We start from the raw sequence: 25,049 nt of genomic DNA on the forward strand, positions 1-25,049 counted from the left end.
AACTCACTTGGGGTCTGGGAGTACTTATAAAGGGGCTAGGGTAACTCACTTTGGGTCAAGGAGAACTTATATGGGACTAGGGTAACTCACTTGGGGTCTAAGAGTACTTATAAAGAGGCTATGGTAACTCACTTGGGGTCAAGGAGAACTTATATGGGACTAGGGTAACTCACTTGCGGTCAGAGAGTACATATAAGGGGGCTAGGATAACTCACTTGGAGTCAGGGAGTACTTATAAAGGGGCTATGGTAACTAACTTGGGTTCAGGGAGTACTTATAAAGGGGCTATGGTAACTCACTTGGGGTCAGGGAGTACCTATATGGGACTAAAGTAACTCACTTGCGGTCAGAGAGTACATATAAAGGGGGCAGGATAACTCACTTGGGGTCAGGGAGTACTCATAAAGGGGCTATGGTAACTCACTTGGGGTCAGGGAGTACTTCTATGGGATTAGGTAACTCACTTGGGGTCTAAGAGTACTTATAAAGAGGCTATGGTAACTCACTTGGGGTCAAGGAGAACTTATATGGGACTAGGGTAACTCACTTACGGTCAGACAGTACATATATAGGAGGTAGGATAACTCACTTGGGGTCAGGGAGTACTTATAAAGGGGCTAAGGTAACACACTTGAGTTCAGGGAGTACATATATGAGACTAGGGTAACACACTTGGGGTCAGGGAGTACTTATAAGGGGTTTGAATAACTCACTTGCGGTCAGAGAGTACATATAAAGGGGCTAATATAACTCACTTGGAGTCAGGGAGTAATTCTATGGGACTAGGGTAACTCACTTGCGGTCAGAGAGTACATATGAAGGGGCTAGGATAACTCACTTACGTTCAGGGAGTACTTATATAAGGGGCTAGGGTAACTCACATGTGGTCAGGGAGTACTTCTATGGGACTAGGGTAACTCACTTGGGGTCTGGGAGTACATATAAAGCGACTAGAATAACTCACTTGCGGTCGGAGTGTACATATAAATGGGCTAGGGTAACTCACTTGCGGTAAGAGAGTACTTATAAAGGGGCTAGGATAACTCACTTGGGATCAGGGTGTAATTCTATGGGACTAGGGTAATTCACTTGGGGTCTGGGAGTACTTATTAGGGTCTAGGGTAACTCACTTGGGGTCAGGGAGTACTTATAAGGGGTTTGAATAATTCACTTGCGGTCAGAGAGTGCATAAAAAGGGGCTAGGATAACTCACTTGGGGTTAGGGAGTACTTCTATGGGACTAGGGTAACTCACTTGGGGTCTGGGAGTACATATAAAGCGACTAGGATAACTCACTTGCGGTCAGAGTGTACATATAAATGGGCTAGGGTTACTCACTTGCGGTAAGAGAGTACATATAAAGGCGCTAGGGTAACTCACTTTAGGTCACGGAGTACTTCAATGGGACTAGGGTAATTCACTTGGGGTCTGGGAGTACCTATTTGGGATTAGGGTAACTCACTTGCGGTCAGAGAGTACATATAAAGGGGCCAGGATAACTCACTTGGGTTCAGGGAGTACTTATAAAGGGGCTATGGTAACTCACTTGGGGTCAGGGAGTACTTATATTGGACTAGGGTAACTCACTTGCGGTCAGAGAGTACATATGAAGGGGCTAGGATAACACACTTGGGGTAAGGGAGTACTACTATGGGACTAGGGTAACTCACTTGCGGTCAGAGAGTACATATAACGGGGCTAGGATAACTCACTTGCGGTCAGGGAGTACTTCTATGGGACTAGGGTAACTCAGTTGGGTCTGGGAGTACTTATATGGGATTAGGGTAACTCACTTGCGGTCAGAGAGTATATATAAAGGGGGTAGGATAACTCACTTGCTGTCAGGGAGTACTCATAAAGGGGCTATGGTAACTCACTTGGGGTCAGGGAGTACTTCTATGGGACTAGGGTAACTCACTTGCGGTCAGAGAGTACATATAAAGGGGCTAGGATAACTCACTTGCGGTCAGGGAGTACTTATATAAGGGGCTAGGATAAATCACTTGAGGTCAGGGAGGACTTATAAAGGGGCTAAGGTAATACACTTGAGTTCAGGGAGTACATATATGGGAGTAGGGTAACTCACTTGCGGTCAGAGAGTACATATAAAGGGGGTAGGATAACTCACTTGGGGTCAGGGAGTACTCAAAAAGGGGCTATGGTAACTCACTTGGGGTTAGGGAGTACTTATAAAGTGGCTATGGTAACTCACTTGGGGTCAGGGAGTACCTATAAGGGAGTAGGGTAACTCACTTGCGGTCAGAGAGTACATATAAAGGGGGTAGGATAACTCACTTGGGGTCAGGGAGTACTCATAAAGGGGCTATGGTAACTCACTTGGGGTCAGGGAGTACTCATAAAGGGGCTATGGTAACTCACTTGGGGTCAGGGAGTACTTCTATGGGATTAGGTAACTCACTTGGGGTCTGGGAGTACATATAAAGCGACTAGGATAACTCACTTGCGGTCAGAGTGTACATATAAATGGGCTAGGGTAACTCACTTGCGGTAAGAGAGTACATATAAAGGGGCTAGGGTAACTCACTTGGGGTCAGGTAGTAATTCTATGGGACTAGGGTAACTCACTTGGGGTCTGGGAGTACTTATAAAGGGGCTAGGGTAACTCACTTTGGGTCAAGGAGAACTTATATGGGACTAGGGTAACTCACTTGCGGTCTAAGAGTACTTATAAAAAGGCTATGGTAACTCACTTGGGGTCAGGGAGAACTTATATGGGACTAGGGTAACTCACTTGCGGACAGAGAGTACATATAAAGAGGGTAGGATAACTCACTTGGGGTTAGGGAGTACTTATAAAGGGGCTAAGGTAACACACTTGAGTTCAGGGAGTACATATATGAGACTAGGGTAACACACTTGGGGTCAGGGAGTACTTATAAGGGGTTTGTATAACTCACTTGCGGTCAGAGAGTACATATAAAGGGGCTAGGATAACTCACTTGGGGTCAGGGAGTACTTATAAAGGGGCTATGGTAACTCACTTGGGTTCAGGAAGTACTTATAAAGGGGCTATGATAACTCACTTGGGGTCAGGGAGTACCTATATGGGACTAAAGTAACTCACTTGCGGTCAGAGATTACATATAAAGGGGGTAGGATAACTCACTTCGGGTCAGGGAGTACTCATAAAGGGGCTATGGTAACTCACTTGGGGTCAGGGTGTACTCATAAAGGGGCTATGGTAACTCACTTGGGTTCAGGAAGTACTTATAAAGGGGCTATGGTAACTCACTTGGGGTCAGGGAGTACCTATATGGGACTAAAGTAACACATTTGCGGTCAGAGAGTACATATAAAGGGGGTAGGATAACTCACTTGGGGTCAGGGAGTACTCATAAAGGGACTATGGTAACTCACTTGGGGTCAGGGAGTACTTTTATGGGATTAGGTAACTCACATGGGGTATGGGAGTACATATAAAGCGACTAGGATAACTCACTTGCGGTCAGAGTGTACATATAAATGGGCTAGGGTAACTCACTTGCGGTAAGAGAGTACATATAAAGGGGCTAGGGTAACTCACTTGGGGTCAGGAAGTACATATATGGGACTAGGGTAACTCACTTGCGGTCAGAGAGGACATATAAAGGGGGTAGGATAACTCACTTGGGGTCAGGGAGTACTCATAAAGGGGCTATGTTAACTCTCTTGGGGTCAGGGAGTACTTCTATGAGATTAGGTAATTCACTTGCAGTCAGAGAGTACATATAAGGGGGCTAGGATAACTCACTTGGGGTCAGGGAGTACTTATAAAGGTAATATGGTGACTCACTTGGGGACAGGGAGTACTTCTATGGGACTAGGGTAACTCACTTGCGGTCAGAGAGTACATATAAAGGGGCTAGGATAACTCACTTCCGGTCAGGGAGTACTTCTATGGGACCAGGGTAACTCACTTGGGGTCTGGGAGTACTTATATGGGATTAGGGTAACTCACTTGCGGTCAGAGAGTACATATAAAGGGGCTAGGATAACTCACTTGCGGTCAGAGAGTACTTATATAAGGGGCTAGGGTGACTCACTTGGGGTCAGGGAGTACTTCTATGGGACTAGGGTAACTCACTTGGGGTCTGGGAGTACTAATATGGGTCTAGGGTAATTCACTTGGGGTCAGGGAGTACCTATATGGGACTAGGGTAACTCACTTGCGGTCAGAGAGTACATATAAAGGGGGTAGGATAACTCACTTGGGTTCAGGGAGTACATATAAAGGTGATATGGTAACTCAATTGGGGTCAGGGAGTACTTCTATGGGACTAGGGTAACTCACTTGCGGTCAGAGAGTACATATGAAGGGGCTAGGATAACTCACTTGTGGTAAGGGACTAATACTATGGGACTGCGGTAACTCACTTGCGGTCAGAGAGTACATATAAAGGTGTTAGGATAACTCACTTGGGGTCAGGGAGTACTTATAAAGGGGCTATGGTAACTCACTTGGGGTCAGGGAGTACATATATGGGACTAGGGTGACTCACTTGCGGTCAGAGAGTACTTATATAAGGGGCTAGGGTAACTCACTTGGGGTCAGGGAGTACTTCTATGGGACTAGGGTAACTCACTTGGGGTCTGGGAGTACTAATATGGGTTTAGGGTAACTCACTTGCGGTCAGAGAGTACATATATAGGGGCTAAGATAACTCACTTGGGGTCAGGGAGGACTTATAAAGGGGCTAAGGTAATACACTTGAGTTCAGGGAGTACATATATGAGACTAGGGTAACACACTTGGGGTCAGGGAGTACTTATAAGGGGTCTGAATAACTCACTTGCGGTCAGAGAGTACATATAAAGGGGCTAGGATAACTCACTTCCGGTCAGAGAGTACATATAAAGGGGGTAGGATAACTCACTTGGTTTCAGGGAGTACTCATAAAGGGGCTATGGTAACTCACTTGGGGTCAGGGAGTACTTCTATGGGACTAGGGTAACTCACTTGCGGTCAGAGAGTACATATAAAGGGGCTAGGATAACTCACTTGCGGTCAGAGAGTACATATATAAGGGGCTAGGGTAACTCACTTGGGGTCAGGGGGTACTTCTTTGGGACTAGGGTAACTCACTTGGGGTCTGGGAGTACTAATATGGGATTAGGGTAACTCACTTGCGGTCAGAGAGTACATATATAGGGGCTAGGATAACTCACTTGGGGTCAGAGAGTACTTATATAAGGGGCTAGGGTAACTCACTTGGGGTCAGGGAGTACTTCTATGGGACTAGGGTAACTCACTTGGGGTCTGGGAGTATTAATATGGGATTAGGGTAACTCACTTGCGGTCAGAGAGTACATATATAGGGGCTAGGATAACTCACTTGGGGTCAGGGAGGACTTATAAAGGGGCTAAGGTAATACACTTGAGTTCAGGGAGTACATATATGAGACTAGGGTAACACACTTGGGGTCAGGGAGTACTTATAAGGGGCTAGGATAACTCACTTGCGGTCAGGGAGTACTTATATAAGGGGCTAGGATAAATCACTTGAGGTCAGGGAGGACTTATAAAGGGGCTAAGGTAATACACTTGAGTTCAGGGAGTACATATATGGGAGTAGGGTAACTCACTTGCGGTCAGAGAGTACATATAAAGGGGGTAGGATAACTCACTTGGGGTCAGGGAGTACCTATATGGGAGTAGGGTAACTCACTTGCGGTCAGAGAGTACATATAAAGGGGGTAGGATAACTCACTTGGGGTCAGGGAGTACTCATAAAGGGGCTATGGTAACTCACTTGGGGTCAGGGAGTACTTCTATGGGATTAGGTAACTCACTTGGGGTCTGGGAGTACATATAAAGCGACTAGGAGAACTCACTTGCGGTCAGAGTGTACATATAAATGGGCTAGGGTAACTCACTTGCGGTAAGAGAGTACATATAAAGGGGCTAGGATAAATCACTTGAGGTCAGGGAGGACTTATAAAGGGGCTAAGGTAATACACTTGAGTTCAGGGAGTACATATATGAGAGTAGGGTAACTCACTTGCGGTCAGAGACGACATATAAAGGGGGTAGGATAACTCACTTGGGGTCAGGGAGTACTCATAAAGGGGCTATGGTAACTCACTTGGGGTTAGGGAGTACTTATAAAGTGGCTATGGTAACTCACTTGGGGTCAGGGAGTACCTATATGGGAGTAGGGTAACTCACTTGCGGTCAGAGAGTACATATAAAGGGGGTAGGATAACTCACTTGGGGTCAGGGAGTACTCATAAAGGGGCTATGGTAACTCACTTGGGGTCAGGGAGTACTCATAAAGGGGCTATGGTAACTCACTTGGGGTCAGGGAGTACTTCTATGGGATTAGGTAACTCACTTGGGGTCTGGGAGTACATATAAAGCGACTAGGATAACTCACTTGCGGTCAGAGTGTACATATAAATGGGCTAGGGTAACTCACTTGCGGTAAGAGAGTACATATAAAGGGGCTAGGGTAACACACTTGGGGTCAGGTAGTAATTCTATGGGACTAGGGTAACACACTTGGGGTCTGGGAGTACTTATAAAGGGGCTAGGGTAACTCACTTGGGGTCAGGGAGTACTTCTATGGGACTAGGGTAACTCACTTGGGGTCTGGGAGTACTAATATGGGATTAGGGTAACTCACTTGCGGTCAGAGAGTACATATATAGGGGCTAGGATAACTCACTTGGGGTCAGGGAGGACTTATAAAGGGGCTAAGGTAATACACTTGAGTTCAGGGAGTACATATATGAGACTAGGGTAACACACTTGGGGTCAGGGAGTACTTATAAGGGGTTTGAATAACTCACTTGCGTTCAGAGAGTACATATAAAGGGGCTAGGATAACTCACTTCCGGTCAGAGAGTACATATAAAGGGGGTAGGATAACTCACTTGGTTTCAGGGAGTACTCATAAAGGGGCTATGGTAACTCACTTGGGGTCAGGGAGTACTTCTATGGGACTAGGGTAACTCACTTGCGGTCAGAGAGTACATATAAAGGGGCTAGGATAACTCACTTGCGGTCAGAGAGTACTTATATAAGGGGCTAGGGTAACTCACTTGGGGTCAGGGAGTACTTCTATGGGACTAGGGTAACTCACTTGGGGTCTGGGAGTAATAATATGGGATTAGGGTAACTCACATGCGGTCAGAGAGTACATATATAGGGGCTAGGATAACTCACTTGGGGTCAGAGAGTACTTATATAAGGGGCTAGGGTAACTCACTTGGGGTCAGGGAGTACTTCTATGGGACTAGGGTAACTCACTTGGGGTCTGGGAGTACTAATATGGGATTAGGGTAACTCACTTGCGGTCAGAGAGTACATATATAGGGGCTAGGATAACTCACTTGGGGTCAGGGAGGACTTATAAAGGGGCTAAGGTAATACACTTGAGTTCAGGGAGTACATATATGAGACTAGGGTAACACACTTGGGGTCAGGGAGTACTTATAAGGGGTTTGAATAACTCACTTGCGGTCAGAGAGTACATATAAAGGGGCTAGGATAACTCACTTCCGGTCAGAGAGTACATATAAAGGGGGTAGGATAACTCACTTGGTTTCAGGGAGTACTCATAAAGGGGCTATGGTAACTCACTTGGGGTCAGGGAGTACTTCTATGAGACTAGGGTAACTCACTTGCGGTCAGAGAGTACATATAAAGGGGCTAGGATAACTCACTTGCGGTCAGAGAGTACTTATATAAGGGGCTAGGGTAACTCACTTGGGGTCTGGGAGTACTTCTATGGGACTAGGGTAACTCACTTGGGGTCTGGGAGTACTAATATGGGATTAGGGTAACTCACTTGCGGTCAGAGAGTACATATATAGGGGCTAGGATAACTCACTTGGGGTCAGGGAGGACTTATAAAGGGGCTAAGGTAATACACTTGAGTTCAGGGAGTACATATATGAGACTAGGGTAACACACTTGCGGTCAGAGAGTACATATAAAGGGGCTAGGATAACTCACTTGCGGTCAGGGAGTACTTATATAAGGGGCTAGGGTAACTCACTTGGGGTCAGGGAGTACTTCTATGGGACTAGGGTAACTCACTTGGGGTCTGGGAGTACTAATATGGGATTAGGGTAACTCACTTGCGGTCAGAGAGTACATATATAGGGGCTAGGATAACTCACTTGGGGTCAGGGAGGACTTATAAAGGGGCTAAGGTAATACACTTGAGTTCAGGGAGTACATATATGAGACTAGGGTAACACTCTTGGGGTCAGGGAGTACTTATAAGGGGTTTGAATAACTCACTTGCGGTCAGAGAGTACATATAAGGGGGCTAGGATAACTCACTTGGGGTCAGGGAGTACATATAAAGGTGATATGGTAACTCAATTGGGGTCAGGGAGTAATTCTATGGGACTAGGGTAACTCACTTGCGGTCAGAGAGTACATATGAAGGGGCTAGGATAACTCACTTACGGTCAGGGTGTACTTATATAAGGGGCTAGGGTAACTCACATGTGGTCAGGGAGTACTTCTATGGGACTAGGGTAACTCACTTGGGGTCTGGGAGTACATATAAAGCGACTAGAATAACTCACTTGCGGTTGGAGTGTACATATAAATGGGCTAGGGTAACTCACTTGCGGTAAGAGAGTACTTATAAAGGGGCTAGGATAACTCACTTGGGGTCAGGGAGTAATTCTATGGGACTAGGGTAATTCACTTAGGGTCTGGGAGTACTTATTAGGGTCTAGGGTAACTCACTTGGGGTCAGGGAGTACTTATAAGGGGTTTGAATAATTCACTTGCGGTCAGAGAGTGCATAAAAAGGGGCTAGGATAACTCACTTGGGGTTAGGGAGTACTTCTATGGGACTAGGGTAACTCACTTGGGGTCTGGGAGTACATATAAAGCGACTAGGATAACGCACTTGCGGTCAGAGTGTACATATAAATGGGCTAGGGTTACTCACTTGCGGTAAGAGAGTACATATAAAGGCGCTAGGGTAACTCACTTTAGGTCAGGGAGTACTTCAATGGGACTAGGGTAATTCACTTGGGGTCTGGGAGTACTTATTTGGGATTAGGGTAACTCACTTGCGGTCAGAGAGTACATATAAAGGGGCCAGGATAACTCACTTGGGTTCAGGGAGTACTTATAAAGGGGCTATGGTAACTCACTTGGAGTCAGGGAGTACTTATATTGGACTAGGGTAACTCACTTGCGGTCAGAGAGTACATATGAAGGGGCTAGGATAACTCACTTGGGGTAAGGGAGTACTACTATGGGACTAGGGTAACTCACTTGCGGTCAGAGAGTATATATAAAGGGGCTAGGATAACTCACTTGCGGTCAGGGAGTACTTCTATGGGACTAGGGTAACTCAGTTGGGGTCTGGGAGTACTTATATGGGATTAGGGTAACTCACTTGCGGTCAGAGAGTATATATAAAGGGGGTAGGATAACTCACTTGCGGTCAGAGAGTACATATAAAGGGGCTATGGTAACTCACTTGGGGTCAGGGAGTACTTCTATGGGACTAGGGTAACTCACTTGCGGTCAGAGAGTACATATAAAGGGGCTAGGATAACTCACTTGCGGTCAGGGAGTACTTATATAAGGGGCTAGGATAAATCACTTGCGGTCAGAGAGTACATATAAAGTGGGTAGGATAACTCACTTGGGGTCAGGGAGTACTCATAAAGGGGCTATGGTAACTCACTTGGGGTTAGGGAGTACTTATAAAGTGGCTATGGTAACTCACTTGGGGTCAGGGAGTACCTATATGGGAGTAGGGTAACTCACTTGCGGTCAGAGAGTACATATAAAGGGGGTAGGATAACTCACTTGGGGTCAGGGAGTACTCATAAAGGGGCTATGGTAACTCACTTGGGGTCAGGGAGTACTCATAAAGGGGCTATGGTAACTCACTTGGGGTCAGGGAGTACTTCTATGGGATTAGGTAACTCACTTGGGGTCTGGGAGTACATATAAAGCGACTAGGATAACTCACTTGCGGTCAGAGTGTACATATAAATGGGCTAGGGTAACTCACTTGCGGTAAGAGAGTACATATAAAGGGGCTAGGGTAACTCACTTGGGGTCAGGTAGTAATTCTATGGGACTAGGGTAACTCACTTGGGGTCTGGGAGTACTTATAAAGGGGCTAGGGTAACTCACTTTGGGTCAAGGAGAACTTATATGGGACTAGGGTAACTCACTTGCGGTCTAAGAGTACTTATAAAAAGGCTATGGTAACTCACTTGGGGTCAGGGAGAACTTATATGGGACTGGGGTAACTCACTTGCGGTCAGAGAGTACATATAAAGAGGGTAGGATAACTCACTTGGGGTTAGGGAGTACTTATAAAGGGGCTAAGGTAACTCACTTCCGGTCAGGGAGTACTTCTATGGGACCAGGGTAACTCACTTGGGGTCTGGGAGTACTTATATGCGATTAGGGTAACTCACTTGCGGTCAGAGAGTACATATAAAGGGGCTAGGGTGACTCACTTGGGGTCAGGGAGTACTTCTATGGGACTAGGGTAACTCACTTGGGGTCTGGGAGTACTAATATGGGTCTAGGGTAATTCACTTGGGGTCAGGGAGTACCTATATGGGACTAGGGTAACTCACTTGCGGTCAGAGAGTACATATAAAGGGGGTAGGATAACTCACTTGGGTTCAGGGAGTACATATAAAGGTGATATGGTAACTCAATTGGGGTCAGGGAGTACTTCTATGGGACTAGGGTAACTCACTTGCGGTCAGAGAGTACATATGAAGGGGCTAGGATAACTCACTTGTGGTAAGGGACTAATACTATGGGACTGCGGTAACTCACTTGCGGTCAGAGAGTACATATAAAGGTGTTAGGATAACTCACTTAGGGTCAGGGAGTACTTATAAAGGGGCTATGGTAACTCACTTGGGGTCAGGGAGTACATATATGGGACTAGGGTAACTCACTTGCGGTCAGAGAGTACTTATATAAGGGGCTAGGGTAACTCACTTGGGGTCAGGGAGTACTTCTATGGGACTAGGGTAACTCACTTGGGGTCTGGGAGTACTAATATGGGATTAGGGTAACTCACTTGCGGTCAGAGAGTACATATATAGGGGCTAGGATAACTCACTTGGGGTCAGGGAGGACTTATAAAGGGGCTAATGTAATACACTTGAGTTCAGGGAGTACATATATGAGACTAGGGTAACACACTTGGGGTCAGGGAGTACTTATAAGGGGTTTGAATAACTCACTTGCGGTCAGAGAGTACATATAAAGGGGCTAGGATAACTCACTTCCGGTCAGAGAGTACATATAAAGGGGGTAGGATAACTCACTTGGTTTCAGGGAGTACTCATAAAGGGGCTATGGTAACTCACTTGGGGTCAGGGAGTACTCATAAAGGGGCTACGGTAACTCACTTGGGGTCAGGGAGTACTTCTATGGGATTAGGTAACTCACTTGGGGTCTGGGAGTACATATAAAGCGACTAGGATAACTCACTTGCGGTCAGAGTGTACATATAAATGGGCTAGGGTAACTCACTTGCGGTAAGAGAGTACATATAAAGGGGCTAGGGTAACTCACTTGGGGTCAGGTAGTAATTCTATGGGACTGCGGTAACTCACTTGCGGTCAGAGAGTACATATAAAGGTGTTAGGATAACTCACTTGGGGTCAGGGAGTACTTATAAAGGGGCTATGGTAACTCACTTGGGGTCAGGGAGTACATATATGGGACTAGGGTAACTCACTTGCGGTCAGAGAGTACTTATATAAGGGGCTAGGGTAACTCACTTGGGGTCAGGGAGTACTTCTATGGGACTAGGGTAACTCACTTGGGGTCTGGGAGTACTAATATGGGATTAGGGTAACTCACTTGCGGTCAGAGAGTACATATATAGGGGCTAGGATAACTCACTTGGGGTCAGGGAGGACTTATAAAGGGGCTAAGGTAATACACTTGAGTTCAGGGAGTACATATATGAGACTAGGGTAACACACTTGGGGTCAGGGAGTACTTATAAGGGGTTTGAATAACTCACTTGCGGTCAGAGAGTACATATAAAGGGGCTAGGATAACTCACTTCCGGTCAGAGAGTACATATAAAGGGGGTAGGATAACTCACTTGGTTTCAGGGAGTACTCATAAAGGGGCTATGGTAACTCACTTGGGGTCAGGGAGTACTTCTATGAGATTAGGTAACTCACTTGCAGGCAGAGAGTACATATAAGGGGGCTAGGATAACTCACTTGGGGTCAGGGAGTACTTATAAAGGTGATATGGTGACTCACTTGGGGACAGGGAGTACTTCTATGGGACTAGGGTAACTCACTTGGGGTCTGGGAGTACTAATATGGGTCTAGGGTAATTCACTTGGGGTCAGGGAGTACCTATATGGGACTATGGTAACTCACTTGCGGTCAGAGAGTACATATAAAGGGGGTAGGATAACTCACTTGGGTTCAGGGAGTACATATAAAGGTGATATGGTAACTCAATTGGGGTCAGGGAGTACTTCTATGGGACTAGGGTAACTCACTTGCGGTCAGAGAGTACATATGAAGGGGCTAGGATAACTCACTTGTGGTAAGGGACTAATACTATGGGACTGCGGTAACTCACTTGCGGTCAGAGAGTACATATAAAGGTGTTAGGATAACTCACTTAGGGTCAGGGAGGACTTATAAAGGGGCTAAGGTAATACACTTGAGTTCAGGGAGTACATATATGAGACTAGGGTAACACACTTGGGGTCAGGGAGTACTTATAAGGGGTTTGAATAACTCACTTGCGGTCAGAGAGTACATATAAAGGGGCTAGGATAACTCACTTCCGGTCAGAGAGTACATATAAAGGGGGTAGGATAACTCACTTGGTTTCAGGGAGTACTCATAAAGGGGCTATGGTAACTCACTTGGGGTCAGGGAGTACTCATAAAGGGGCTATGGTAACTCACTTGGGGTCAGGGAGTACATATATGGGACTAGGGTAACTCACTTGCGGTCAGAGAGTACTTATATAAGGGGCTAGGGTAACTCACTTGGGGTCAGGGAGTACTTCTATGGGACTAGGGTAACTCACTTGGGGTCTGGGAGTACTAATATGGGATTAGGGTAACTCACTTGCGGTCAGAGAGTACATATATAGGGGCTAGGATAACTCACTTGGGGTCAGGGAGGACTTATAAAGGGGCTAAGGTAATACACTTGAGTTCAGGGAGTACATATATGAGACTAGGGTAACACACTTGGGGTCAGGGAGTACTTATAAGGGGTTTGAATAACTCACTTGCGGTCAGAGAGTACATATAAAGGGGCTAGGATAACTCACTTCCGGTCAGAGAGTACATATAAAGGGGGTAGGATAACTCACTTGGTTTCAGGGAGTACTCATAAAGGGGCTATGGTAACTCACTTGGGGTCAGGGAGTACTCATAAAGGGGCTATGGTAACTCACTTGGGGTCAGGGAGTACTTCTATGGGATTAGGTAACTCACTTGGGGTCTGGGAGTACATATAAAGCGACTAGGATAACTCACTTGCGGTCAGAGTGTACATATAAATGGGCTAGGGTAACTCACTTGCGGTAAGAGAGTACATATAAAGGGGCTAGGGTAACTCACTTGGGGTCAGGTAGTAATTCTATGGGACTAGGGTAACTCACTTGCGGTCAGAGAGTACATATGAAGGGGCTAGGATAACTCACTTGTGGTAAGGGACTAATACTATGGGACTGCGGTAACTCACTTGCGGTCAGAGAGTACATATAAAGGTGTTAGGATAACTCACTTGGGGTCAGGGAGTACTTATAAAGGGGCTATGGTAACTCACTTGGGGTCAGGGAGTACATATATGGGACTAGGGTAACTCACTTGCGGTCAGAGAGTACTTATATAAGGGGCTAGGGTAACTCACTTGGGGTCAGAGAGTACTTCTATGGGACTAGGGTAACTCACTTGGGGTCTGGGAGTACTAATATGGGATTAGGGTAACTCACTTGCGGTCAGAGAGTACATATAAAGGGGCTAGGATAACTCACTTCCGGTCAGAGAGTACATATAAAGGGGGTAGGATAACTCACTTGGTTTCAGGGAGTACTCATAAAGGGGCTATGGTAACTCACTTGGGGTCAGGGAGTACTTCTATGGGACTAGGGTAACTCACTTGCGGTCAGAGAGTACATATAAAGGGGCTAGGATAACTCACTTGCGGTCAGAGAGTACTTATATAAGGGTCTAGGGTAACTCACTTGGGGTCAGGGAGTACTTCTATGGGACTAGGGTAACTCACTTGGGGTCTGGGAGTACTAATATGGGATTAGGGTAACTCACTTGCGGTCAGAGAGTACATATATAGGGGCTAGGATAACTCACTTGGGGTCAGGGAGGACTTATAAAGGGGCTAAGGTAATACACTTGAGTTCAGGGAGTACATATATGAGACTAGGGTAACACACTTGCGGTCAGAGAGTACATATAAAGGGGCTAGGATAACTCACTTGCGGTCAGGGAGTTCTTATATAAGGGGCTAGGGTAACTCACTTGGGGTCAGGGAGTACTTCTATGGGACTAGGGTAACTCACTTGGGGTCTGGGAGTACTAATATGGGATTAGGGTAACTCACTTGCGGTCAGAGAGTACATATATAGGGGCTAGGATAACTCACTTGGGGTCAGGGAGGACTTATAAAGGGGCTAAGGTAATACACTTGAGTTCAGGGAGTACATATATGAGACTAGGGTAACACACTTGGGGTCAGGGAGTACTTATATGGGAGCAGGGTAACTCACTTGCGGTCAGAGAGTACATATAAAGGGGCTAGGATAACTCACTTGGGTTCAGGGAGTACTTATAAAGGGGCTATGGTAACTCACTTGGGGTCAGGGAGTACTCATAAAGGGGCTATGGTAACTCACTTGGGGTCAGGGAGTACTTCTATGGGATTAGGTAACTCACTTGGGGTCTGGGAGTACATATAAAGCGACTAGGATAACTCACTTGCGGTCAGAGTGTACATATAAATGGGCTAGGGTAACTCACTTGCGGTAAGAGAGTACATATAAAGGGGCTAGGGTAACTCACTTGGGGTCAGGTAGTAATTCTATGGGACTAGGGTAACTCACTTGGGGTCTGGGAGTACTTATAAAGGGGCTAGGGTAACTCACTTTGGGTCAAGGAGAACTTATATGGGACTAGGGTAACTCACTTGCGGTCTAACAGTACTTATAAAAAGGCTATGGTAACTCACTTGGGGTCAGGGAGAACTTATATGGGACTAGGGTAACTCACTTGCGGTCAGAGAGTACATATAAAGAGGGTAGGATAACTCACTTGGGGTTAGGGAGTACTTATAAAGGGGCTAAGGTAACACACTTGAGTTCAGGGAGTACATATATGAGACTAGGGTAACACACTTGGGGTCAGGGAGTACTTATAAGGGGTTTGTATAACTCACTTGCGGTCAGAGAGTACATATAAAGGGGCTAGGATAACTCACTTGGGGTCAGGGAGTACTTATAAAGGGGCTATGGTAACTCACTTGGGTTCAGGAAGTACTTATAAAGGGGCTATGATAACTCACTTGGGGTCAGGGAGTACCTATATGGGACTAAAGTAACTCACTTGCGGTCAGAGATTACATATAAAGGGGGTAGGATAACTCACTTCGGGTCAGGGAGTACTCATAAAGGGGCTATGGTAACTCACTTGGGGTCAGGGTGTACTCATAAAGGGGCTATGGTAACTCACTTGGGTTCAGGAAGTACTTATAAAGGGGCTATGGTAACTCACTTGGGGTCAGGGAGTACCTATATGGGACTAAAGTAACTCATTTGCGGTCAGAGAGTACATATAAAGGGGGTAGGATAACTCACTTGGGGTCAGGGAGTACTCATAAAGGGACTATGGTAACTCACTTGGGGTCAGGGAGTACTTTTATGGGATTAGGTAACTCACATGGGGTATGGGAGTACATATAAAGCGACTAGGATAACTCACTTGCGGTCAGAGTGTACATATAAATGGGCTAGGGTAACTCACTTGCGGTAAGAGAGTACATATAAAGGGGCTTGGGTAACACACTTGGGGTCAGGAAGTACATATATGGGACTAGGGTAACTCACTTGCGGTCAGAGAGGACATATAAAGGGGGTAGGATAACTCACTTGGGGTCAGGGAGTACTCATAAAGGGGCTATGTTAACTCTCTTGGGGTCAGGGAGTATTCTATGAGATTAGGTAACTCACTTGCAGTCAGAGAGTACATATAAGGGGGCTAGGATAACTCACTTGGGGTCAGGGAGTACTTATAAAGGTGATATGGTGACTCACTTGGGGACAGGGAGTACTTCTATGGGACTAGGGTAACTCACTTGCGGTCAGAGAGTACATATAAAGGGGCTAGGATAACTCACTTCCGGTCAGGGAGTACTTCTATGGGACCAGGGTAACTCACTTGGGGTCTGGGAGTACTTATATGGGATTAGGGTAACTCACTTGCGGTCAGAGAGTACATATAAAGGGGTTAGGATAACTCACTTGCGGTCAGAGAGTACTTATATAAGGGGCTAGGGTGACTCACTTGGGGTCAGGGAGTACTTCTATGGGACTAGGGTAACTCACTTGGGGTCTGGGAGTACTAATATGGGTCTAGGGTAATTCACTTGGGGTCAGGGAGTACCTATATGGGACTAGGGTAACTCACTTGCGGTCAGAGAGTACATATAAAGGGGGTAGGATAACTCACTTGGGTTCAGGGAGTACATATAAAGGTGATATGGTAACTCAATTGGGGTCAGGGAGTACTTCTATGGGACTAGGGTAACTCACTTGCGGTCAGAGAGTACATATGAAGGGGCTAGGATAACTCACTTGTGGTAAGGGACTAATACTATGGGACTGCGGTAACTCACTTGCGGTCAGAGAGTACATATAAAGGTGTTAGGATAACTCACTTGGGGTCAGGGAGTACTTATAAAGGGGCTATGGTAACTCACTTGGGGTCAGGGAGTACATATATGGGACTAGGGTAACTCACTTGCGGTCAGAGAGTGCTTATATAAGGGGCTAGGGTAACTCACTTGGGGTCAGGGAGTACTTCTATGGGACTAGGGTAACTCACTTGGGGTCTGGGAGTACTAATATGGGATTAGGGTAACTCACTTGCGGTCAGAGAGTACATATATAGGGGCTAGGATAACTCACTTGGGGTCAGGGAGGACTTATAAAGGGGCTAAGGTAATACACTTGAGTTCAGGGAGTACATATATGAGACTAGGGTAACACACTTGCGGTCAGAGAGTACATATAAAGGGGGCTAGGATAACTCACTTGCGGTCAGGGAGTACTTATATAAGGGGCTAGGGTAACTCACTTGGGGTCAGGGAGTACTTCTATGGGACTAGGGTAACTCACTTGCGGTCAGAGAGTACATATAAAGGGGCTAGGATAACTCACTTGCGGTCAGGGAGTACTTATATAAGGGGCTAGGATAAATCACTTGAGGTCAGGGAGGACTTATAAAGGGGCTAAGGTAATACACTTGAGTTCAGGGAGTACATATATGGGAGTAGGGTAACTCACTTGCGGTCAGAGAGTACATATAAAGGGGGTAGGATAACTCACTTGGGGTCAGGGAGTACTCATAAAGGGGCTATGGTAACTCACTTGGGGTTAGGGAGTACTTATAAAGTGGCTATGGTAACTCACTTGGGGTCAGGGAGTACCTATATGGGAGTAGGGTAACTCACTTGCGGTCAGAGAGTACATATAAAGGGGGTAGGATAACTCACTTGGGGTCAGGGAGTACTCATAAAGGGGCTATGGTAACTCACTTGGGGTCAGGGAGTACTCATAAAGGGGCTATGGTAACTCACTTGGGGTCAGGGAGTACTTCTATGGGATTAGGTAACTCACTTGGGGTCTGGGAGTACATATAAAGCGACTAGGATAACTCACTTGCGGTCAGAGTGTACATATAAATGGGCTAGGGTGACTCACTTGCGGTAAGAGAGTACATATAAAGGGGCTAGGGTAACTCACTTGGGGTCAGGTAGTAATTCTATGGGACTAGGGTAACTCACTTGGGGTCTGGGAGTACTTATAAAGGGGCTAGGGTAACTCACTTTGGGTCAAGGAGAACTTATATGGGACTAGGGTAACTCACTTGCGGTCTAAGAGTACTTATAAAAAGGCTATGGTAACTCACTTGGGGTCAGGGAGAACTTATATGGGACTGGGGTAACTCACTTGCGGTCAGAGAGTACATATAAAGAGGGTAGGATAACTCACTTGGGGTTAGGGAGTACTTATAAAGGGGCTAAGGTAACACACTTGAGTTCAGGGAGTACATATATGAGACTAGGGTAACACACTTGGGGTCAGGGAGTACTTATAAGGGGTTTGTATAACTCACTTGCGGTCAGAGAGTACATATAAAGGGGCTAGGATAACTCACTTGGGGTCAGGGAGTACTTAAAAACTGGCTATGGTAACTCACTTGGGTTCAGGAAGTACTTATAAAGGGGCTATGATAACTCACTTGGGGTCAGGGAGTACCTATATTGGACTAAAGTAACTCACTTGCGGTCAGAGATTACATATAAAGGGGGTAGGATAACTCACTTCGGGTCAGGGAGTACTCATAAAGGGGCTATGGTAACTCACTTGGGGTCAGGGTGTACTCATAAAGGGGCTATGGTAACTCACTTGGGTTCAGGAAGTACTTATAAAGGGGCTATGGTAACTCACTTGGGGTCAGGGAGTACCTATATGGGACTAAAGTAACTCATTTGCGGTCAGAGAGTACATATAAAAGGGGTAGGATAACTCACTTGGGGTCAGGGAGTACTCATAAAGGGACTATGGTAACTCACTTGGGGTCAGGGAGTACTTTTATGGGATTAGGTAACTCACATGGGGTATGGGAGTACATATAAAGCGACTAGGATAACTCACTTGCGGTCAGAGTGTACATATAAATGGGCTAGGGTAACTCACTTGCGGTAAGAGAGTACATATAAAGGGGCTAGGGTAACTCACTTGGGGTCAGGAAGTACATATATGGGACTAGGGTAACTCACTTGCGGTCAGAGAGGACATATAAAGGGGGTAGGATAACTCACTTGGGGTCAGGGAGTACTCATAAAGGGGCTATGTTAACTCTCTTGGGGTCAGGGAGTACTTCTATGAGATTAGGTAACTCACTTGCAGGCAGAGAGTACATATAAGGGGGCTAGGATAACTCACTTGGGGTCAGGGAGTACTTATAAAAGTGATATGGTGACTCACTTGGGGACAGGGAGTACTTCTATGGGACTAGGGTAACTCACTTGCGGTCAGAGAGTACATATAAAGGGGCTAGGATAACTCACTTCCGGTCAGGGAGTACTTCTATGGGACCAGGGTAACTCACTTGGGGTCTGGGAGTACTTATATGGGATTAGGGTAACTCACTTGCGGTCAGAGAGTACATATAAAGGGGCTAGGGTGACTCACTTGGGGTCAGGGAGTACTTCTATGGGACTAGGGTAACTCACTTGGGGTCTGGGAGTACTAATATGGGTCTAGGGTAATTCACTTGGGGTCAGAGAGTACCTATATGGGACTAGGGTAACTCACTTGCGGTCAGAGAGTACATATAAAGGGGGTAGGATAACTCACTTGGGTTCAGGGAGTACATATAAAGGTGATATGGTAACTCAATTGGGGTCAGGGAGTACTTCTATGGGACTAGGGTAACTCACTTGCGGTCAGAGAGTACATATGAAGGGGCTAGGATAACTCACTTGTGGTAAGGGACTAATACTATGGGACTGCGGTAACTCACTTGCGGTCAGAGAGTACATATAAAGGTGTTAGGATAACTCACTTAGGGTCAGGGAGTACTTATAAAGGGGCTATGGTAACTCACTTGGGGTCAGGGAGTACATATATGGGACTAGGGTAACTCACTTGCGGTCAGAGAGTACTTATATAAGGGGCTAGGGTAACTCACTTGGGGTCAGGGAGTACTTCTATGGGACTAGGGTAACTCACTTGGGGTCTGGGAGTACTAATATGGGATTAGGGTAACTCACTTGCGGTCAGAGAGTACATATATAGGGGCTAGGATAACTCACTTGGGGTCAGGGAGGACTTATAAAGGGGCTAATGTAATACACTTGAGTTCAGGGAGTACATATATGAGACTAGGGTAACACACTTGGGGTCAGGGAGTACTTATAAGGGGTTTGAATAACTCACTTGCGGTCAGAGAGTACATATAAAGGGGCTAGGATAACTCACTTCCGGTCAGAGAGTACATATAAAGGGGGTAGGATAACTCACTTGGTTTCAGGGAGTACTCATAAAGGGGCTATGGTAACTCACTTGGGGTCAGGGAGTACTCATAAAGGGGCTATGGTAACTCACTTGGGGTCAGGGAGTACTTCTATGGGATTAGGTAACTCACTTGGGGTCTGGGAGTACATATAAAGCGACTAGGATAACTCACTTGCGGTCAGAGTGTACATATAAATGGGCTAGGGTAACTCACTTGCGGTAAGAGAGTACATATAAAGGGGCTAGGGTAACTCACTTGGGGTCAGGTAGTAATTCTATGGGACTGCGGTAACTCACTTGCGGTCAGAGAGTACATATAAAGGTGTTAGGATAACTCACTTGGGGTCAGGGAGTACTTATAAAGGGGCTATGGTAACTCACTTGGGGTCAGGGAGTACATATATGGGACTAGGGTAACTCACTTGCGGTCAGAGAGTACTTATATAAGGGGCTAGGGTAACTCACTTGGGGTCAGGGAGTACTTCTATGGGACTAGGGTAACTCACTTGGGGTCTGGGAGTACTAATATGGGATTAGGGTAACTCACTTGCGGTCAGAGAGTACATATATAGGGGCTAGGATAACTCACTTGGGGTCAGGGAGGACTTATAAAGGGGCTAAGGTAATACACTTGAGTTCAGGGAGTACATATATGAGACTAGGGTAACACACTTGGGGTCAGGGAGTACTTATAAGGGGTTTGATCACTCACTTGCGGTCAGAGAGTACATATAAAGGGGCTAGGATAACTCACTTCCGGTCAGAGAGTACATATAAAGGGGGTAGGATAACTCACTTGGTTTCAGGGAGTACTCATAAAGGGGCTATGGTAACTCACTTGGGGTCAGGGAGTACTTCTATGAGATTAGGTAACTCACTTGCAGGCAGAGAGTACATATAAGGAGGCTAGGATAACTCACTTGGGGTCAGGGAGTACTTATAAAGGTGATATGGTGACTCACTTGGGGACAGGGAGTACTTCTATGGGACTAGGGTAACTCACTTGGGGTCTGGGAGTACTAATATGGGTCTAGGGTAATTCACTTGGGGTCAGGGAGTACCTATATGGGACTAGGGTAACTCACTTGCGGTCAGAGAGTACATATAAAGGGGGTAGGATAACTCACTTGGGTTCAGGGAGTACATATAAAGGTGATATGGTAACTCAATTGGGGTCAGGGAGTACTTCTATGGGACTAGGGTAACTCACTTGCGGTCAGAGAGTACATATGAAGGGGCTAGGATAACTCACTTGTGGTAAGGGACTAATACTATGGGACTGCGGTAACTCACTTGCGGTCAGAGAGTACATATAAAGGTGTTAGGATAACTCACTTAGGGTCAGGGAGTACTTATAAAGGGGCTATGGTAACTCACTTGGGGTCAGGGAGTACATATATGGGACTAGGGTAACTCACTTGCGGTCAGAGAGTACTTATATAAGGGGCTAGGGTAACTCACTTGGGGTCAGGGAGTACTTCTATGGGACTAGGGTAACTCACTTGGGGTCTGGGAGTACTAATATGGGATTAGGGTAACTCACTTGCGGTCAGAGAGTACATATATAGGGGCTAGGATAACTCACTTGGGGTCAGGGAGGACTTATAAAGGGGCTAAGGTAATACACTTGAGTTCAGGGAGTACATATATGAGACTAGGGTAACACACATGGGGTCAGGGAGTACTTATAAGGGGTTTGAATAACTCACTTGCGGTCAGAGAGTACATATAAAGGGGCTAGGATAACTCACTTCCGGTCAGAGAGTACATATAAAGGGGGTAGGATAACTCACTTGGTTTCAGGGAGTACTCATAAAGGGGCTATGGTAACTCACTTGGGGTCAGGGAGTACTCATAAAGGGGCTATGGTAACTCACTTGGGGTCAGGGAGTACTTCTATGGGATTAGGTAACTCACTTGGGGTCTGGGAGTACATATAAAGCGACTAGGATAACTCACTTGCGGTCAGAGTGTACATATAAATGGGCTAGGGTAACTCACTTGCGGTAAGAGAGTACATATAAAGGGGCTAGGGTAACTCACTTGGGGTCAGGTAGTAATTCTATGGGACTAGGGTAACTCACTTGCGGTCAGAGAGTACATATGAAGGGGCTAGGATAACTCACTTGTGGTAAGGGACTAATACTATGGGACTGCGGTAACTCACTTGCGGTCAGAGAGTACATATAAAGGTGTTAGGATAACTCACTTGGGGTCAGGGAGTACTTATAAAGGGGCTATGGTAACTCACTTGGGGTCAGGGAGTACATATATGGGACTAGGGTAACTCACTTGCGGTCAGAGAGTACTTATATAAGGGGCTAGGGTAACTCACTTGGGGTCAGAGAGTACTTCTATGGGACTAGGGTAACTCACTTGGGGTCTGGGAGTACTAATATGGGATTAGGGTAACTCACTTGCGGTCAGAGAGTACATATAAAGGGGCTAGGATAACTCACTTCCGGTCAGAGAGTACATATAAAGGGGGTAGGATAACTCACTTGGTTTCAGGGAGTACTCATAAAGGGGCTATGGTAACTCACTTGGGGTCAGGGAGTACTTCTATGGGACTAGGGTAACTCACTTGCGGTCAGAGAGTACATATAAAGGGGCTAGGATAACTCACTTGCTGTCAGAGAGTACTTATATAAGGGTCTAGGGTAACTCACTTGGGGTCAGGGAGTACTTCTATGGGACTAGGGTAACTCACTTGGGGTCTGGGAGTACTAATATGGGATTAGGGTAACTCACTTGCGGTCAGAGAGTACATATATAGGGGCTAGGATAACTCACTTGGGGTCAGGGAGGACTTATAAAGGGGCTAAGGTAATACACTTGAGTTCAGGGAGTACATATATGAGACTAGGGTAACACACTTGCGGTCAGAGAGTACATATAAAGGGGCTAGGATAACTCACTTGCGGTCAGGGAGTTCTTATATAAGGGGCTAGGGTAACTCACTTGGGGTCAGGGAGTACTTCTATGGGACTAGGGTAACTCACTTGGGGTCTGGGAGTACTAATATGGGATTAGGGTAACTCACTTGCGGTCAGAGAGTACATATATAGGGGCTAGGATAACTCACTTGGGGTCAGGGAGGACTTATAAAGGGGCTAAGGTAATACACTTGAGTTCAGGGAGTACATATATGAGACTAGGGTAACACACTTGGGGTCAGGGAGTACATATATGGGAGCAGGGTAACTCACTTGCGGTCAGAGAGTACATATAAAGGGGCTAGGATAACTCACTTGGGTTCAGGGAGTACTTATAAAGGGGCTATGGTAACTCACTTGGGGTCAGGGAGTACTCATAAAGGGGCTATGGTAACTCACTTGGGGTCAGGGAGTACTTCTATGGGATTAGGTAACTCACTTGGGGTCTGGGAGTACATATAAAGCGACTAGGATAACTCACTTGCGGTCAGAGTGTACATATAAATGGGCTAGGGTAACTCACTTGCGGTAAGAGAGTACATATAAAGGGGCTAGGGTAACTCACTTGGGGTCAGGTAGTAATTCTATGGGACTAGGGTAACTCACTTGGGGTCTGGGAGTACTTATAAAGGGGCTAGGGTAACTCACTTTGGGTCAAGGAGAACTTATATGGGACTAGGGTAACTCACTTGCGGTCTAACAGTACTTATAAAAAGGCTATGGTAACTCACTTGGGGTCAGGGAGAACTTATATGGGACTAGGGTAACTCACTTGCGGTCAGAGAGTACATATAAAGAGGGTAGGATAACTCACTTGGGGTTAGGGAGTACTTATAAAGGGGCTAAGGTAACACACTTGAGTTCAGGGAGTACATATATGAGACTAGGGTAACACACTTGGGGTCAGGGAGTACTTATAAGGGGTTTGTATAACTCACTTGCGGTCAGAGAGTACATATAAAGGGGCTAGGATAACTCACTTGGGGTCAGGGAGTACTTATAAAGGGGCTATGGTAACTCACTTGGGTTCAGGAAGTACTTATAAAGGGGCTATGATAACTCACTTGGGGTCAGGGAGTACCTATATGGGACTAAAGTAACTCACTTGCGGTCAGAGATTACATATAAAGGGGGTAGGATAACTCACTTCGGGTCAGGGAGTACTCATAAAGGGGCTATGGTAACTCACTTGGGGTCAGGGAGTACTTTTATGGGATTAGGTAACTCACATGGGGTATGGGAGTACATATAAAGCGACTAGGATAACTCACTTGCGGTCAGAGTGTACATATAAATGGGCTAGGGTAACTCACTTGCGGTAAGAGAGTACATATAAAGGGGCTTGGGTAACACACTTGGGGTCAGGAAGTACATATATGGGACTAGGGTAACTCACTTGCGGTCAGAGAGGACATATAAAGGGGGTAGGATAACTCACTTGGGGTCAGGGAGTACTCATAAAAGGGCTATGTTAACTCTCTTGGGGTCAGGGAGTATTCTATGAGATCAGGTAACTCACTTGCAGTCAGAGAGTACATATAAGGGGGCTAGGATAACTCACTTGGGGTCAGGGAGTACTTATAAAGGTGATATGGTGACTCACTTGGGGACAGGGAGTACTTCTATGGGACTAGGGTAACTCACTTGCGGTCAGAGAGTACATATAAAGGGGCTAGGATAACTCACTTCCGGTCAGGGAGTACTTCTATGGGACCAGGGTAACTCACTTGGGGTCTGGGAGTACTTATATGGGATTAGGGTAACTCACTTGCGGTCAGAGAGTACATATAAAGGGGTTAGGATAACTCACTTGCGGTCAGAGAGTACTTATATAAGGGGCTAGG

Source organism: Prorops nasuta, unplaced genomic scaffold (assembly GCF_024137725.1).
Source record: "Prorops nasuta isolate Cenicafe-Biocafe unplaced genomic scaffold, Cenicafe_Pnas_1.2 PNAS00028, whole genome shotgun sequence".
NCBI classification, from domain to species: Eukaryota; Metazoa; Arthropoda; class Insecta; order Hymenoptera; family Bethylidae; genus Prorops; species Prorops nasuta.